Source organism: Pararge aegeria, chromosome 4 (assembly GCF_905163445.1).
Source record: "Pararge aegeria chromosome 4, ilParAegt1.1, whole genome shotgun sequence".
Lineage (NCBI taxonomy): Eukaryota > Metazoa > Arthropoda > Insecta > Lepidoptera > Nymphalidae > Pararge > Pararge aegeria.
In genome coordinates this window covers 7133294-7151198 of record NC_053183.1, presented here as the reverse complement: position 1 = coordinate 7151198, position 17905 = coordinate 7133294, and the positions used below count along the sequence as shown (strand labels likewise).

At 34.3% G+C, this 17905-nt stretch overlaps 1 pseudogene; it reads left to right on the top strand.

The window, feature by feature from the left end:
• LOC120623501 overlaps positions 1–17905 on the top strand; it is a 79668-nt pseudogene that overhangs the window by 14811 nt on the left and 46952 nt on the right.

The window sequence follows — 17905 nt, the reverse complement described above, 5'->3', positions numbered from 1 at the left end:
TTCGGCGAAATTAAAGCTAGTTTATTTTTACACCCACGTCGCACGTGCCTTTAAAAGTACCTAAAGGCCATTTCTTCCCTTGATAATCACTCCCATAAAGAAGTCAAGCGTATGGGCTTGTTAGGCAATCCGCGCCTTAGCAGTTCATTTGAACATTTACTTACGAAGAACATTTCGTGTGATACCTTCTAAAATCCTTATAATTGTGAGTTATTTAAGGGCGGATAACCATAAGTAAATATGTAACAATAAATAAGTGTGGCTATGTTAAAATTTTTAAATTATTAATTTATACTGAACTCGTGGACTCCTAGAAACCATAAACATTACAAAAAAAAATAAAAAAAATTTCAACATCGCACACTGTTGACAAATCCAGGCACGTAACGTTCTTTTTAATAACTAGCTGTTGCCCGCGACTTCTTCCGCGTTTGTTTTTGTTTTTCAAGCATCCTGTAAGACAGTGGCATGCACTGGGTTTCTTACCAGGGTATGCATACGGCAGACAAATTGCATAAACAGCAAAAATCTTCCTCTTATACGAGTTATATATGAAGTGCATGATACTGATGTAAGAACAGTTCATTTAAGAGATGGATGGCAGTAGCAGTGGAGAGAACTGTAGATAGTTCTGGGTAAGCTATGAAAACAGGGGTCAGTAAATAGATAGGACTCACTTTCAAGGAGAATTTAATGTACTTTGATTTAAAAGCCTTTATCACTTAGAACGAATAGTAACCGTTATATTAAGAGTAAGCATCGTACTCCAAATTGACTCAAATAGGTAAAGATACCTACTAAAATTCGAGTTCTGTAAAAATAATTTAATTTAGATGTAGTTGTACAGATATTTGTAAGTTGTTTATTCATGTATATCGGTTAAGGTATGGCGGAATTATGAAGTAAAAGCTACCAAACTTTCATCGAATAACCCCGAACGAACCCTATTACTTTTAGAGATGAAAAGTATTTTTTATTTTAATCCCAAGGTTGAGCTAAAAATGTACAACATTGCGTTCAAAGCCATTCAATAAATTAGGCGTGATGCGCGCACAAACCGACAGACATACAGATAAAGAGAAACGCAGGCAAGTAGACTAAAATTCCAAAAACAATATTTCTACGTTCTACTGCTTATTTCTAACGTCTCCCAGTTATATATTTGCAAAAATCTTTAATGTTAGGCTAATCAACTATTTTATTATAGGTATATAGAAATTGGGGAACTAAAAAAGTCTACGAAAATAATATCCTCAATGACTCTTAATTACTTTCGTGGCCTTTATTATATTTTTTGCAGACAAAAATCCGAGGTGAACTTTGCAATTCCAATTTGCAATCCGAAAATGTAATTTGCATTTCGAGCATTCCAAGCGCAACTCGTCTAACTGAAATTGAGCACTTTCTTATGTAGAGGTGGATAATGATTTTCCGGCACTTCGTTAGAGTTATACTTAGTTTGAAATTTAGCAAAATCTACAAGCGGACCCATGGAAATTTTATTTTTCTTATTTTTTCGCTATCAAATTATTTCTGATTATGAATATGATAGAAGTTCGAAAGGGGTTACTGTAACCAACCGCGAATCTTTATAAACTAAGGCGAAGGTTGATACCAACACAGCTAAGCCATCTTTACCATACTCGCACTGTCCTCTGTTATTAAAACTCGGGTTGGCCATAAAAATGACAGCTTAAACTTCTCTATTTTAAGCCCCAAATGTGGCATACGAACGAGTATCACAGCAAATAATAGAACAGGTTAAAATATTAGTTCCTTGGACACTCCAATAAAGCGTCAATACATACAAAGTGGCGTCAATCTGTTAAAACGGCATTTCTAGATTAACCGGCCGGGGACTTCCCACTAATAACACTACAGCGCCTTTCTACCTTATCGTAAAAAACTATACAGATCTTGTGTTTCTACAAAACCGAAACTGCAGACTATACGGGGTCAGAGGTAGGTAGGTCGCGGGGAAATGTTAGACAGTAGCTATATGAGACCCTTTTTTTTTGACGTGGTGGAAAAGCTTTATTGCTACCTCCGACCCTTATGTAGGACGAAGGTTACGTGGGACTCCCCCCTCTAAAGGGGTATACCTAAACTAAAAATCACCACGGCCGCGGCATGTCCCTCTTGTTGGCTTTGTTAGACGCCCAGAGAACCCGTTGTATACCCATATGACACCCTAGAGTTTGGCGTCTGCTGGTCTCTGTGCCTGGATCTATTAGTGTTTGTGGGATGTATTGGTTGTTCAAAGTTCTATCATTTTGTCAAAGTAACTTTTGTCGTGGTCACGAACTGACCGGAATCTCATAAGAACGAAACCCGCATATAAGTTTAAAGTTTGTGACTTGTTTGAGTTAGTTTTTTGTTTGACGATCTTTACCTAGCTTAAGTAAAATTTGTCCTGAAAACGGACCGCATTGTTTTCAGATATATTTTGCGGTGCTTAAGAACTCTGCTGAAACTTTGACAGAAAATCAGTAAAATAAGACGTTCCAACCCAGTTAGGTTTCCACGTTCTTACCACAGACTAAGCCGTAAATAATAGAAGCATAAAAAAATCATTCAAGGCCACACCAATTAAGCCGTTGTTTTCTTTTGAAGGCCGATTGGTGCAGTGGACAGCGACCCTGCTATCTGAATCCAAGGCCGTGGGTTCGATTCCCACAAATGGAAAATGTTTTTGTGATGAACATGAATATTTCTCAGTGTCTGGGTGTTTATACGAGTATGTTTATTTAAGTATTTATGTATATTATTCATTAAAATATTCATCAGTCACCTTAGTACCCATAACACAAGTTACGCTTACTTTGGGGCTGAGAAGGCGATGTGTGTATTATAGTATAATATTTATTTTTTATTTATTGAAAACCCAAATTAAAATTAATCAATTAAGTTGGACAAGCAACCTGAATTAAAGTCGGTTTAAGGATGGCTTTACAACTTAGCCGTTACATTTGACCTAAACCTTACCTAAGTATATCCGATATCACGTTAAGCTATCGACCCTGTATATAATAATTGTTAACTTTAGAATTCCATTAAGTTACCTGAGCTCACGATCCAAAATAAAAACAGCGTGGTCGGACAAACCAAATAAACTGTGGAAGACGGAAATCTACGGTATCAATAATGTATGTTATAATCAACTTGTTTCTAGCAGTAGAATATTACTAAGCCTGATTGGTGAAGTTATTATAATTCAAAAATATATATTTATTATTATTATTATTTTCAGATAAAAGATATTACAAGCAAAAGTTATTTCTTTTAATTATAGTTCCGCTGATATCCTGTCCGTAAATTTCAGAGGGTTTGTGCATACGAAATCTGAATATTATAGACATTCTGATTTGATCTCGTAGAGATACTCCTAATATAGTACATACCTACTCTCCATAGTACTCTCCACTGGGTTACTCTGACACCCGTTTTCACTAAAACTAACACCTACCCAACCTAACCTAACCTAAACACTAGACCCAAATCATTAGCCATCCGATTTAAGCGGAAACGCATAGAAGACTTAAGACGTTAGGCGCTACCTAAAGTTACGACACCGATTCGGCGGTGCGATACTTTTAGTAAATTGATAATTGCGAGAAATGAAAAATTGATAGTACAAACACAAAATACAAACTCTTGTGGCAAGAGGCATACATAAGATGGGTTATATAAGTTGTTTAAAGTGATAATCGGTTGGTGAAAGGCTGCCTAGGAAACTACTTTGATAAGACCTACTTGGGCCTTAGGCCTTAACCTTGTTCGTCGTTAGTGAAAACGGTCATGAGACTTATGAAAATTAAGCTTAATTTGCTATACTCCCCGAACAGCAGGGGAATCTGTATGGTTTAATTTATAATGTCTTCAATCCGTATACTCCACACGAAACAGATTTTCGTAAATGTACCCTCTGCGCACGTTTCGCTCCGAAACCGGAGCGTCTTCAGAAGAAGTTGACTTTACAATAATACAGATTCTCCTGCTGTTCGCGGAGTATTGTGAACGAGCATATTTTGTACTATGGCTACTGGTATAGCTAACTAATCACATGTTTAACATACCCAATAATCCACTCAAACCAATTAATGTTCATATTATGGAATATCGAGCATATTCCACATATGCCATCACAATTTGAATAATTGACTTAAGGTTTATCAACAATAGACATAATTGGATTTTGGGAATTGCTATAATATTGTCAACGTGTGATTTATTGCGTGTGGAGCTTTGATCATTAATTTACTAGATATGCGGTTCTATACAAAGTCTAAGAGAATTTGTGGTGCTGATTCTGTTTTACAAAAATGTCTTAACTAAACTTAAGTATTGGATCTTTTGAGATATCAGATAATACGTACATAATACTACTAAAACATTGAGCAGTGGAAAACATACGAAGTTGTCCTTAGTACTTGAGAGATAAAGTCTTCCGTATCTTTTATCTTGCCCTATATTGCTTTGGTAACAAAATAACTCAATTAGAGTCTAAAGAAATCCGATCCCCATAAAGATAAGGTCATTTGAATATTGGTTTAGCTGCAGATCCGACTTAAAAGCATCTAGCTCGTCTGAGAGGCACAAATAAGTTGCAAGTTGCAACACAATCTAATTTGCAGTCGGATTGCGCTGCACAGATTGCGTCTAACATCATTTAGGTTATGATGAGAATGCATCTTGAGTCTTGACAACTTTTATTATTTTTGTGTTTATCTCTCTTTTTTTACGAATATTTATCTCTCTTTTTTACGAATTTAAAATTTAATGATTTTATTATAAATCTATTTAGGAACTCGCTAGTTTTAAAGCAATAAATTAACAGCAGTTTAAGAATGTTATTAATTAGTAAGTTTTATTAGTTTAAAAATTTTACTAAGTAAGTAGTGAGTAGAAACTTGGAAGTTGAATGAAATGTTTTATGTTAAATTTTCCTAGTTTATTTTAAAAATAGGTAGCTTATAATTAGACAGATCATTTAACTCATTAAAAAATAGGTACTTATCTATGGTAATTAGAAGAAAGAAAAATACATCTTCAACAGTATCCTGAAAACGCATTAAGAAATGTTAGAAAATCCATTTATGCATCACTGGGTGGGTAAACATTGTTTATTCTCATTTCTCAGTGCTCTGCTAACGTAGCATTAAAGTCGTCATTGTTACAAGCAATACCTATAAACTTAATGCTAATAAATGGATTTAAGTTCTGGAAATGAAAATAATAATTATTATATTACAAAAGCTGTTGTTCACGTTGTTTGTCCGCGTTTATTACGGTTTTTACAAATTCTATTACAAAGTCAATTCTTTTTACAAACTCTGTTTTGTTGGGATGAAAGTAGTCTATGTTACTTTCCGACTTTTCAACTAATTCTAGGTAAAAAATAAAGTAGATTGACTGATTCGTTACAAACTTTCGCATTTATAATATTAGTAATATTATAAATGCGAAATGCATTTATAATATTATAGTCGTAAAAATGTAATAGGCCCGTTTTGACATTTGTGCAAGACCATAGAATGTAACTTGGAACGAAACTGAAAGAAACAAAAAAATAAAAATCAATTACATACAGTGTTTTAAAAAATACGTAAATTTTTTTGGGACGTTAAATAATACGAAAGAATATATCGCGAGTATTCTTTTTGCGCTTACTTCATAGTAGCATGCAATTTATAATTGTTGCGAAACGTTCCGAAAACAGTTACGTTCTCAGTCTTTTTTTTTTTTATACTAGAGCTGTAACCATTTTTTTACTGAATATCGAAATTATATATTGTGTAGTTATTTTTACTGCAACGAATGAGCTTGGTTCTCAAAATGGGTTCTAAATAATGAGTCTGAGTTGATGTATCTGACCAAGCGGCACATGACTGAAGCGTCCCCGCGCGCACTGCGCAGTTTTTCGTTCCTCATCTTGTAAAGTTGACTGTGCGCTCGTTTAAGTTTGATATATATTGTTTACTTTTACGTTAACTATGGCTCTTCTATTTTGGACATTAATTTAAACATAGTGATTTGACTCGATTTTTGTGTTTGTTTTTATATAGTACTAACTCTGTTTCAACATGTTGAAAAGTGGACGTATAATCAACAGCCAGTTACGCGTATTGGTTGTGAAGTTAAAGGAATACTTTGAACGAACGAACACTTTACAATACATAATAATATCAATCCAGTACTGATACAAACTTGAATTGATTTATCGTGAGTATCGAGTACAGAGTCTTATGGTTCCATAACTAGTTACGTCGCGATGACAAATGTCAAAACGGGCCTATTATATTTTTACGACTATAGTAATATTATAAATGCGAAAGTGTCATTGTTGATGGACGTCAAGTCAAGTCAGAATGCAAGAATCTACATGTGACCTAAATTTCATTAAGATCAGTACAAAGGGTGACCCAAATATTGGTAAGAAATAAATATTTAAAATATTGGTATGGATAACGATGTATCCAGCTTTTTATGATTCATCGAGTACCAAATCGATCTTATTGGTAATCTAAAAAAGTCAAACTTAACATAAATTACTTTATCAAAAAGGTCGGGACACCGTTTATCTGATATAACCGAAATAACCTCGTTTAAGACACCCGAATTGTAGAGATCTTTTTCAATGGGAGAGGTGACGACGTCCCAGCACTCAGCTTAAATTGCCAAAGGGTAGGGTTGAGTGCTTATCAGTTACCCGTACCAGATAACCTATCTCATACGATGGATTTTCAGATCGTAATCTAACTACAACCGTTTGTTATTATGTGCGAAGTCCCGCTTTTAGGCTAATTCGTACCGCAAAAGACTTTCTTACGATTTCTCTGGGCTACCTGGTCTAGTCAAGTCTAGTCTCCAAGTAGATGCTTGTGCAGAATCAGATTTTCATTGTTTTTGTTTCATGAATTTCTATTTAACACGATTTAAAATAGTGAACTTCTTAAAGCTTTTTGCGAGAAGACTCGGAACAATGTCTGTAGACTCAACTCTCCACAGGCGGTAATCTCGTGAGCAAGGTCCAAGTATTTTGAGACATTAAACATGATTATTATCTATTATTAATTATACCATTACGGGTTTCAGTTATTAGTTAAATGAAATAAAAATAACATAAAAAAAAAATTCTTTACATTTATTCCAATATTACTTAGAATAAATGTAAAGAATTTTTATTGTCTATGTAAAAGATAAATAATACGGTGATTATTTATCTTTTACATAGACAGGCCTAAACGTTTTTTTTCAATTTCTTTAATTTTTTTTAAGAGCTGTGAAGTGCAATATTAAAAAATTGAATTTAAGAGACACACTTCTTAAATAATATGTTTAAGGCTAATGTAATTCAAAGCAGTAAACTTCCAAGTTTTACGTCATCATTAAGATTTCATTAGAGATAAAAAAAAAATACGGGTTGCAACGATATTTACATAGAGGTTTTTTATGAACGATATGCTTTGACGACAATCATGCTCGTTAGAAAGCAATGATGAGGTCTAGGTTAGAGCACGCTTGCCTAAAAAAGCCTATTCACTCTTGCCTTGAAGGTACTCACTTTTTCTTTTACGCTTCATTATTTCGTTGGGAGGAGTGGATAGCTTTAGGGGAAATGGAAGTTGTAAGAGATGCTGCATTTTAGATACCATGACCTTCGTCACCGGACTGGAGACCCACCAGAAAATGCATTATATAGCAGCTATTTAAAATAGATAATTGTAAACCCTATACATGGAAAGAGATTTCGCTGTTTGGGAAAAACATAATAGATTTATTTTCAATAAAACCATATGTATTTGAGTTAAGTTTTACTTACAATCATCAAGACGTGCTACCTAACAAAGTATACAATATTATTGTTTTAAAGATTTATTGCTCTTAACTCTTGAACCGGCACGTTGACTTTAACACGAACTAAAACATACCTCTTTAAAATATAAGCTGTATATCATGTTCATGAATAAAGCGATGCAGCAAAACTTTTTTATTCGTCTACAAGTTGAATCTTATTAAATATTATTCTACGGTGTAGCATATTATTCTATTGTTCATACAAATTACTAAATCTCTTTTTTATTACTGATCATATATTTTTTTATTAGGTCTTCATTGGCTTATTCGATTTTTAAACTTATTTAATTACATTATGGTATGCCAGACTGGATACGCAGTCTAAAATCAGTCAGTCTTTAATAGGCCTTGTTAACTGCCTTTCTACGTGTAAGTAAACAATGCGCATTAAAAATCCATCCTATTCTATTCTATTAAATTCATTCACCTACGTAAATACATCAATATGTAGTCAATGCATATTCTAATACGGCTAACATATTCATTGCTCAAGTAGTGGTAAATCTGTCTTTCGAAGTGGGGTCATTTATAATGTTTGATGAACCACGAAATTACCCCTAAACATGTCTGCGCCATGCCTGGGATTTACATAGGTACGTAATTTAATGTCACCACTAAAATATCGTAGGTATAGTTTAGGATGTCTTTCGTTTGGGACCCTGCTTACAGTCAATATTATTGTCAATATAAAATTCATTGACGATATATTTTTATATCACTATATCAATTCTTCCTGATAATTCTTCAATACCCCGCGGCCCGCAAATAGGCTATTTACAATATATATATTGTAAATAAATAAATAAATATACTATACAACACACACATCGCCATCTAGCCCCAAAGTAAGCATAGCTTGTGTTATGGGTACTAAGATGACTGATGAATAATTATAATATGAATAATATACATAAATACTTATTATATATAGATAAACACCCAGACACTGAAAAACATTCATGTTCATCATACAAATATTGTCCAGTTGTGGGAATCGAACCCACGGCCTTGGCTCAGAAAGCAGGGTCGCTGCCCACTGCGCCAATCGGCCGTCAAACATATATATACTACTGTCAATAATATTGTCAAGTGTGCAGGGTTTTTAGTCTTTAGTTTTTAGAGGGCGAGATTTTAGTTTAATAGGTGTTCTGAACATAGGGTAAAATACCCAATTATTGACCCTAAGGGTTACCAAAGACAATTTACACAGATTAATGGGTATTTTATGGATGCCGGTAATTTAACTTAACATAAGGCGACCCTATTGCTCCTTTGCTACCGCCATAAGTACATAAAAAAGTCAGCGTTGCAACTTTTAACTACAAAAAGCACCTACGAATCGAATTATACAATCAATCAAGTGGGTTCCCTTTGAATAAACTATAGTTAACTAAGTATTAAAATAAACAAAGAGAAAAAATTACGTGCTTAACTACAACAGTTTCTTTATAGGATTATCCACGTGAGTCAACACAGCATTTCTACTATCGTACACTGATGATCATGGACACATAAAAATATGTTAGCATGTACACGAACACAGTAGGTACGGTAACTCTTCTCCTACTGAACTTCCCTCGTACGTAACAGGAATATTATGGCACTTGCTGTTGCCCGCGTTCTTCTTCCGCTTTTATTGCAATTTTTTACAAGACACGTGGGAACCGCTTGTTTTCCTGGAGGTAAAAGTAGCCTTTGTTGCTAACTCTATGCCAAAAATAAGGTTGATTAGTTGCTTAGTTAGGGCGTGAAGGAAGGACAAACAAACAAATGTACTTTTGCATTTATAATATAGTCAAGATTTGCATAGTTAGGCTTACTTAAAGTGCTGAGTGCTGCTAAATGTGGTTGATAGAACTTAGTTATTTTTTTTTTCTTTAATAATTTTAATCTGTAGTTCCTTCTATTTTTTTTTCTATAAAACAAATATCAAAGTTATCAGTACATTTCTCTAAGTTATTTAGTATAATTTTGGTAGAAAGTAATGAAAACTATACAAAGACAAGTATTTCTACATATTATATAGTTTTTCTATTACTATTTGTTCCAAACACTCGAATATAAACATATAAGTTTTCATCGCACGATAATCTTTCTGTATTTTCTTCCAAGGATTCTTCATATGAGTGAACACGGGAATAATGGTAAAATCTTTTACGACCGTACTTCGATCGCCACAATGTGACCGTTCAGATAAAAGTGCAAACTTTTACGGATAGTTCAACTTGATGACATCTTGGAGTTGTACGAACTATCTTTTGTTTTTAGGAAACGAACTATTATTTAACTTAACATGTTTCTTGTTGAATATTAAACTGTGAATTGTTTTACGAACTTACTTTGATTGCGAGCGTTCGTTCAGATGAAAGTACAAACTGGCCGATAGTTTAAGTTCTAAACTTGGCTATTGTTTCTGATAAACGAATTGGTGTTAGGTATTGTCATCGCATCGCATTTTTAATTCCTTACTGCTATGCCCGGTGACACCAATACTACGTTTTCCGGTTCGAGATCACAACTCAAGCATCTTGGGACCCAAGATACATCAGTTCTGCGAGCTACGTTCCACTTTTATTCCGCAACTCGCTGAGCTATGACGGAAGATCAGGTTCTTCTAAGATCTCTGACTTTCTGATTTGATCACGTAAAGCTGATTCTGCGAGCGTAACCCTAAGCTAAGTGATTACGAATTTTCTAGTCAGGCATATAGTTAACGACGTAACTGCAACAAATTTTCAAACAGTAAGGATATCTGATATCTTTTCGCCCTGAATTCCTCATTTTTATTCCAATGCGAAAGCGAAGCATTGATGGCCTAGTGAAGCAGTGGGTAAAACTTCGGTTTTCGTTTTGAGACCGAAGTTCAAGCCCCGGCACGCACCACTGACTTTCCGGAGTAAAGTGCCTTTTTAATTTAAGCAATTTAAGTATCACTTGCTTTAAACGGTGAAGGGAAACCACGCGAGGAAACCTTCATGCCTGAGAGTTCTCAACAATGTTCTCAACGTCGTGTGTCATAATCAGCACTTGGCCACCGTGGCAGACTAAGCCCTAAACAAAAATCTGACAGGCAACCCGTGCCCTGTAGTATGGGTTAAGTATAATTATCCAACGCAGTAAATAGTGTACGGAATCTTTATAAACAGGTTTTTCTGACGCGTCGTGGTTTAGCTAAAGAGTTGGCTTTATCATAAGATATTTGAGGCGATGGCTGATATAAATTATTAGAATATAGAAAGATGACATCAGAAATGTATAGTTTATTAGCCCCCCGATTCAAGTTTTTTTTTGCCATGCCACGCTTTCTTTTCATTCCTTCTTGTGCCTTGTTCATTTGCGCTTGCTGTGGTATAGCAGGGTAATAGAATACAGTCAGGATTGTTGTCACCAGCAAGCAATTATAGCAAGTATATTTTAAGTTCGTCACAAAAAGTTTAAGAATATTATTAAGTTTGAAGGTATTTAACGTCAAATCAATATGGCGTGTGAGCCAAGTCTGCCCATCCATCCGTCCCGCTGTAAAAATTTTATGCGCCACTACACTATCGATCTACGACCCTTTGCAGTATATAATACGATACGGAAAGAATAGTGTTAAATAGGTCGTAATGTACAGCGGCTTTAAGTTTATGGTTGTTTAGAATAGAAAAATATCCATACATATGTTTTTACTTATATACTAATAGTGTAAATTTGAAAGCGCATATGTCGGTTTGGTGTTTACGATTATGCTTGTGTTCAACTATTGCACTGATCAATCATGTAATTTGACACATATTATACAAGGATATATATCGCTAACTTAAAAGGCATAAATGGCCAAATAAAATATACAAATTAAAATCTTGTTCTTATCTTTTCAGTTCTACAATGAATTTGATAAAGATGGCAGATACTGACGCAGTTTTGGTTTTTACATTTTTTTTTTTAATTTTGCTGTCCCAATTTCACGACTAAGACGAATCTATTGACACCACTAACATAAAAATACGGCAAGGCGCTTAGGCTCTAGAGCGTGCCAAATAAATATTCATACATACATACATACACTCTCAAAACGTAACCCTCCTTCTTTCGCAGTAGGGTAAAAAGGTTAATTTAAATACAAATTTAGCTTACATTCAACTTGAACCACGTTAGTGCTTTTATATACTTTATTTAAGTGAAACTTTAGCTTGCAAGTTTAAGGACAGTAATAACCGGACAGCTTAAAGTAGGGTGTTATCAGTTCCACGTCGCTTTCGATAGTGGGTTACATATACATGCTCCTTATATAAACCGTTATATTATCTTCTATCTTCTATCATCTTGCACTACCAAGTAGGTTCTTTGATCACTCATAACTTAGATGTGCTGTCAGTCGACGAAATGTGCCAATAAAACATAAATTGCATTAGTTTTCGAGAGATAAAACCAATGTGAGCGTGAACTCATCATCACGATTTTCATCTTAAAAGCTATTAATGCAGTGGAATATCTTACTTAAAGACATACAGGTTTAAGTTATATTCAATTTTATACACTCAATGTGTGAATTTGACAGCAGTATCGAAATAGGAGCGAATCTTCACAAACTACGAGTAAGGCGAAGGAAAGGAAGGTGAAGATCGATACTTATATAGCCATTTTTAACCACAGATTATATAACCATCGTCAAAAGCCCCACAAAAAAAGTATAAAATCTTATTATGTCAGCACGGCTAGCATGGGCAGGAGACAATTATATCTCCGGGGAAAGGATAACAATTTATCTTCTCCCACATCTTTATCAACTCTCAGAGCACTGACACACAAGTGGAAATAATATATTTTGTAATAATAAACGGGGTTAAACTCCTGTTATCCCTCCATTTTCCGGTACTTTAGCAGGTGCACAAGTTAATTATGAACGAATGAATACACTTTTAATGTACACCAAAGAAAACAAAAGTTGTTACAGAGATATAAACATAGAGCAAGAGAGTACAATTATATCCCTTTTCGGGGGATATAATCGGAGGTTATAATTTTTGTATCCTGGCTGTGCTAGCCCTGCAGAAGATTTGGCTGTACAAGCACTCGACACACCTTGTAATAATTATAATAAGTACCTGCGTCAACTAATTTAGAATTTAAGACAAATAGTCGCAAGGCTAAAATACAGGTAGATATGCGTATAACATCTGACAAATGATAAATGAGTTCAAATAAAAGATGATTTAGAGTAAAACAATTTTTCCAATTCTCTTCGGAATGAGACAGCATACCTATCAGGGATTTAAGGAAATCCCTTTTGATTTGTTTCAATTCTCGTATGACTATAGTACTTACATTATATTTATAGCTACTTTATTTGGGCAGCTGTACCAGAAACTTCACGAACATGATTATCTTTTTAACATTTAAGACTTCAGGAGTACTTGTGTAATAAATAACAAACCTATTTTGTTGGCCGTTTTGAACCACAGCGTAATGTGAGAGTGTGTCTTTTGCCTGATGCTTTGTTTATTGATGGTCTGTCAACATCGCAGTTGTTTTTGATGTCCCGTTGGCTGATGCCTTGTTGCGACTACGGGTGAAATTGGCCCTTAGTATTTTGTCAAAAATGCGAAAAGTATACTTTCATCGGAGCTGTCGCAATGTGTTTGACGATCTACCTCTGGCAGAGGTGAGTCCTGTGGTCATTGCCCGGCGGTTCGATACTCAGCGGGGATTTGGGAAATTGTCTCTGGTCGAGTCTGGTGGGAGGTTAAGGCCGTAATATACCATATGAACAAAGTCGTACCGTCAAGCAATTTAGCGATCCGGTACCATGTCACGTAGAAACTAATTATGGGCTTATAATAACTGCTATACCCCTAACAGGTTAGCCCAGTACCATTCTAGAATGCATCATCAATAACCCATTGCAGTCAAGGGTTAATTTGTAGTAAAATGAAAATTGTACATCGTCGACGGTTGTTACTTACCTATTCTGAAATTATCTGTGGGTACAGCGAATGTTCATGTGCCTTTACACTTTGTTGAGTTTACATCAAAGGCGGAAAACGTCGAGACGCGCTCCCTAACTCAACATTTTTGCTTTCTATGAACAAATTCCAAATTTGTATTTGTTGTTTAAAATAATTAGATCCGCCTTTATATATACAAAACATACCTTCGAAGTGAATAGAGCGAAAACGAATGGGTTGTCGCAGCTATATTGATATTATAAATCTATCTTTACTTTTTTTAATGATCATCTTACAGTAAAACAATTGAGTAAAATTATGTAACTTTCCTATTCTCAAACCACACAGGATTGATGTGACGAGGCATAATGGCAATATTAATTTTCCTTCCAATTGTTCCTTATGTTCTATTTAAAATTGTGACATGACCGGAGTCGATTTAAGTACAGTCCACCATTCCGCACTGGGCCATACCACGGGTGGACTACGGCCTATACCCCTTTTCATTGGGGGCCCATTCCCTGTAGTGGGCCTGTGGATATGACGAAGCAAGAATTATCTACTTAAGATTGTCTTGATTGTAAACTAATTATTTTTGTAAGGATTAATATTCCATGCCTAAAAATTTGGATTAAAATTTTTAAAACGACATTAATCTCGTTATTGTGGCTTATTTATGTACTGTTCAATATTTTGAAAAAAGATTTTGTATTATAAAAGATTTTGTCAAAGGCACACGTTAGCGTGTTTTCTTCTGACTTGGTTTGCAAATATGTACTAAAATTTTAGGCGGAAATCTTATTTTTTATAAGAAACATAGTATATATTTTTTTGTCATTCTATAGACAAGTTGAGCACAATTTCGTCCATCTCTTTTGAGTATTAGATTTTTCCGGGCTACCAATAAAGAGCTGAACCCATGTCAACGTCAGCCTTAAGTTGGTGGTTAAACCTAACCTTATTATTTTTTTTTAATTTCGGTCAGTGAACTCCAAAAAAACAAACCAAAGAATATGAAGGCGTTAATGCCTTTCGATTTTTATATATAATAAGTAATCATTCAAATTATTTTGAATTGATGGTCTATGCAGTGATTGATTTAAGGATTGATATTTTTATTTGAATAAAGGAATAATTTTGAAACCTTAGGAAATGTAGAATGAAACTTTTTTTTTTTTTTGTCCTAAAATGATTTCATATTATGAGTCTATTGACTAGGATTATGAAAGAAAGACGTATCTACTATGCTCAATATTTCAATAATCATTTGCATTAATGGTTTTATTTTCATGATACCAGAGCTACAGTTGGGATAAAAGGTGCTAAAGTTTTATTTAAATGTAAATCTAAAATAACAACAAGAACAATTTTAATTTGAAAACCCTCCGATTTTCAATATAGTGTACATTGTTCTACTATTAAAGCCCTTTAATTCGGCACCCATATTGAGGGAGTTGTGAAAAAAATGTAATACGCCAATCTGTTGTGTTGGCCATCTTGGATTTAAAATTTGACAAATTTTGTAGTATTACTAGTCAAACCTGTTCATTTGATACCCATGTTGAAGGATTTGTGAAAAAAAATGTAATTCGCCATTTTGTGGCGACCATCATGGATTTTCATCAAACATAGATACACATAGAAGAACACTCAAGACTAATTCACATTTAAACAAAAAAAAATAATCAAAATTAGTTCATCCGATTAGGAGCAACGATGCCACAGACAGATACACAAACATAGACGTAGTGTCTGTGTTTGTGTATCAGTATGTCTACATGCAAACTCACAGACACTTCAAACTTTATTTATTTATTTAAGGGACAATCAACAGGTTACAACAACAACTCTTAAAAACTAAACAAAAAATGAAAAAACATATAAATGTAATATTGTAGACCCACTTAAAGACTGCCACAACTTTCAAATAAAAACTATATTGTCAGTTAGAAGGAGAAAAAACGATTAAGAGAGACATGAGAGTACTTATAAGCTATAAGATCCATCAGGCTGTGTTTTTTTAATTTATTCTAAGAATAAATTAAAAAACCAATACCTAAAATATAAATAAAATAATATTAAACTTATAATGCCCTGACGTTTTTGTTTTAGGGGTTAATTATAACTTAGTTTAGGTACTACCAATTCATAACAAATGTAGTTAAAAGAACGCCAACCAGCGATATCCAAACAGCCCTCTAACTTTTTAGTTTTATAGTTCAAAAACTGAAATATCGCTAACAAGTCTAATTAAAATGTTTGAAGTCGATCAAAGCTAACTCGAGAAAGTGAAGAAATCAACATAGACTTATTTTATTAACTTAATATTGTTCGCCTTTAGATCAGCAATAAGGTTTTTAAAGTAAACTTATAGTAGGTATTGACTTAAACTTACGCTGACTTTTTAATTAGGTAAATCAACTCGGTAATGACTTCCTCGGAGTAACAACAATAGATAGTAGCATAACTGAAAATGGAGAGGCGGATTTGATATTGTTCAGTTCGGGAGCATAAACATTTCCGGATTCAGGCAAGATTCGTATCCCAAAGCCAAATTCCATTGTTACAGAGATATCAGTGAGCATTCGAAATTAAATCCAACAATTTGTGCAATGTATTGAAATTCTCTGGCATTTCAAAACATTGCACTAAACTTACTGGATGAAATTACCTATTTTCTATTTAACTGTGTATATAGTGATTACAATAAGTCAAGCGGCCGAACTCCAAGTTGACATTAATTGAGTCGAGTATCGATTACTCAAAGTGATACGCGTGTCTTGGAAATTCATTTTAATTCATGCTAACCTAAAAAGCTTTGTTTAGAGTTTTATAAAAAGTGGCAAGTTTAAATTACCCCTAAAAAGGTTACCCACGTTTTTGGAATAAAATATTAAGGAATTCTCAAGAAAAAATATTCAGCGTTGTCATTTTGCTCTTTACGCCGGTTTTATAATTTCAGTTGGATTATTTGAGATTATCTATTGTAGGATATTTTAATTCTTATCATATTAAATTTAAACATCTAAGTACTTAGTCTCCCGAAATCTCTCTACGAAAATTTACATGCAAAATTAATAATTTACTTGGTTAATTTATTCATAATTATTCAAATTATCTTTTAACCCTTTGCAATTTACGTGTCTTAAATTTAAGTAAAATCCCTTTTTAAATGTCCCAGCTATAATATATCCCACATTGTAATTATTAGGCGGGTGCTACTGAAAGTCCGAATATGTATTTACTATCTTAAATCTTCCACGCTTAGAATAGACAAAGCTTTACTCTAGGATCTAGGTGGATATATAACTTCTGTGTGAAATTTTATAAAGAGTTGTTTTGGGGGTGTGAGGTGAGGACCTGTGACAAAAATGTAATTCGCCATTGTGGTGACCATCTTGGATTTGAAATGTATCGTAGTGTACAGTATTCTTCTAGTATTATATTCAGTATTCTTCTTCATTTGATACCCATACTGAAGGAGATGTTAAAAAAACATGTAATTCATCATTTTGTGATACAGCGGCAGCCAACGTCGACTGTTTTTCATCAAACCTAGTTAAATTAACTTGCGACTACTTCACGATACACAAAAAAAATCAAAATCAAAATCGGTTCAACCATTCGGGAGCCACGGTGCCACACACACACGCACACACACACGCACATAAATACCTACAAATAAACCCGCAGAGACACGTCAAACTTATAAAACACCGTATTTCTTGCGGCGGTTTATAAAAAACACATCTAAGGTAAAAAGAAGTCGTTAAATAAATCGTAAATCTCTTTGCTCAAATTGAATCTGTAAATTATTTTATCTAAACTGCAGATTTAAGTTAAGTAGGGAGGCGTCGCGGTGTGCCTTATCTTTATTAGGATACCGCCTACCACTCAGTAATAAAGCCATTTTCGCCAAAGCTCAATTTACAGACAGTAATAGTTATTTATGCAACGTAATGCGTTCCATTGGCTAATTGCGTACAGGTCCATACAACTGCCCTGTCGGTCTAGTAGTTAGCATATTCGACTGCAGATCACGAAGTACTGGGTTCGAACCGGATCGGGCGAATGAATAGGGTTTAAATAATTCTTAGTACCAGCCCGGAGATTGGAAA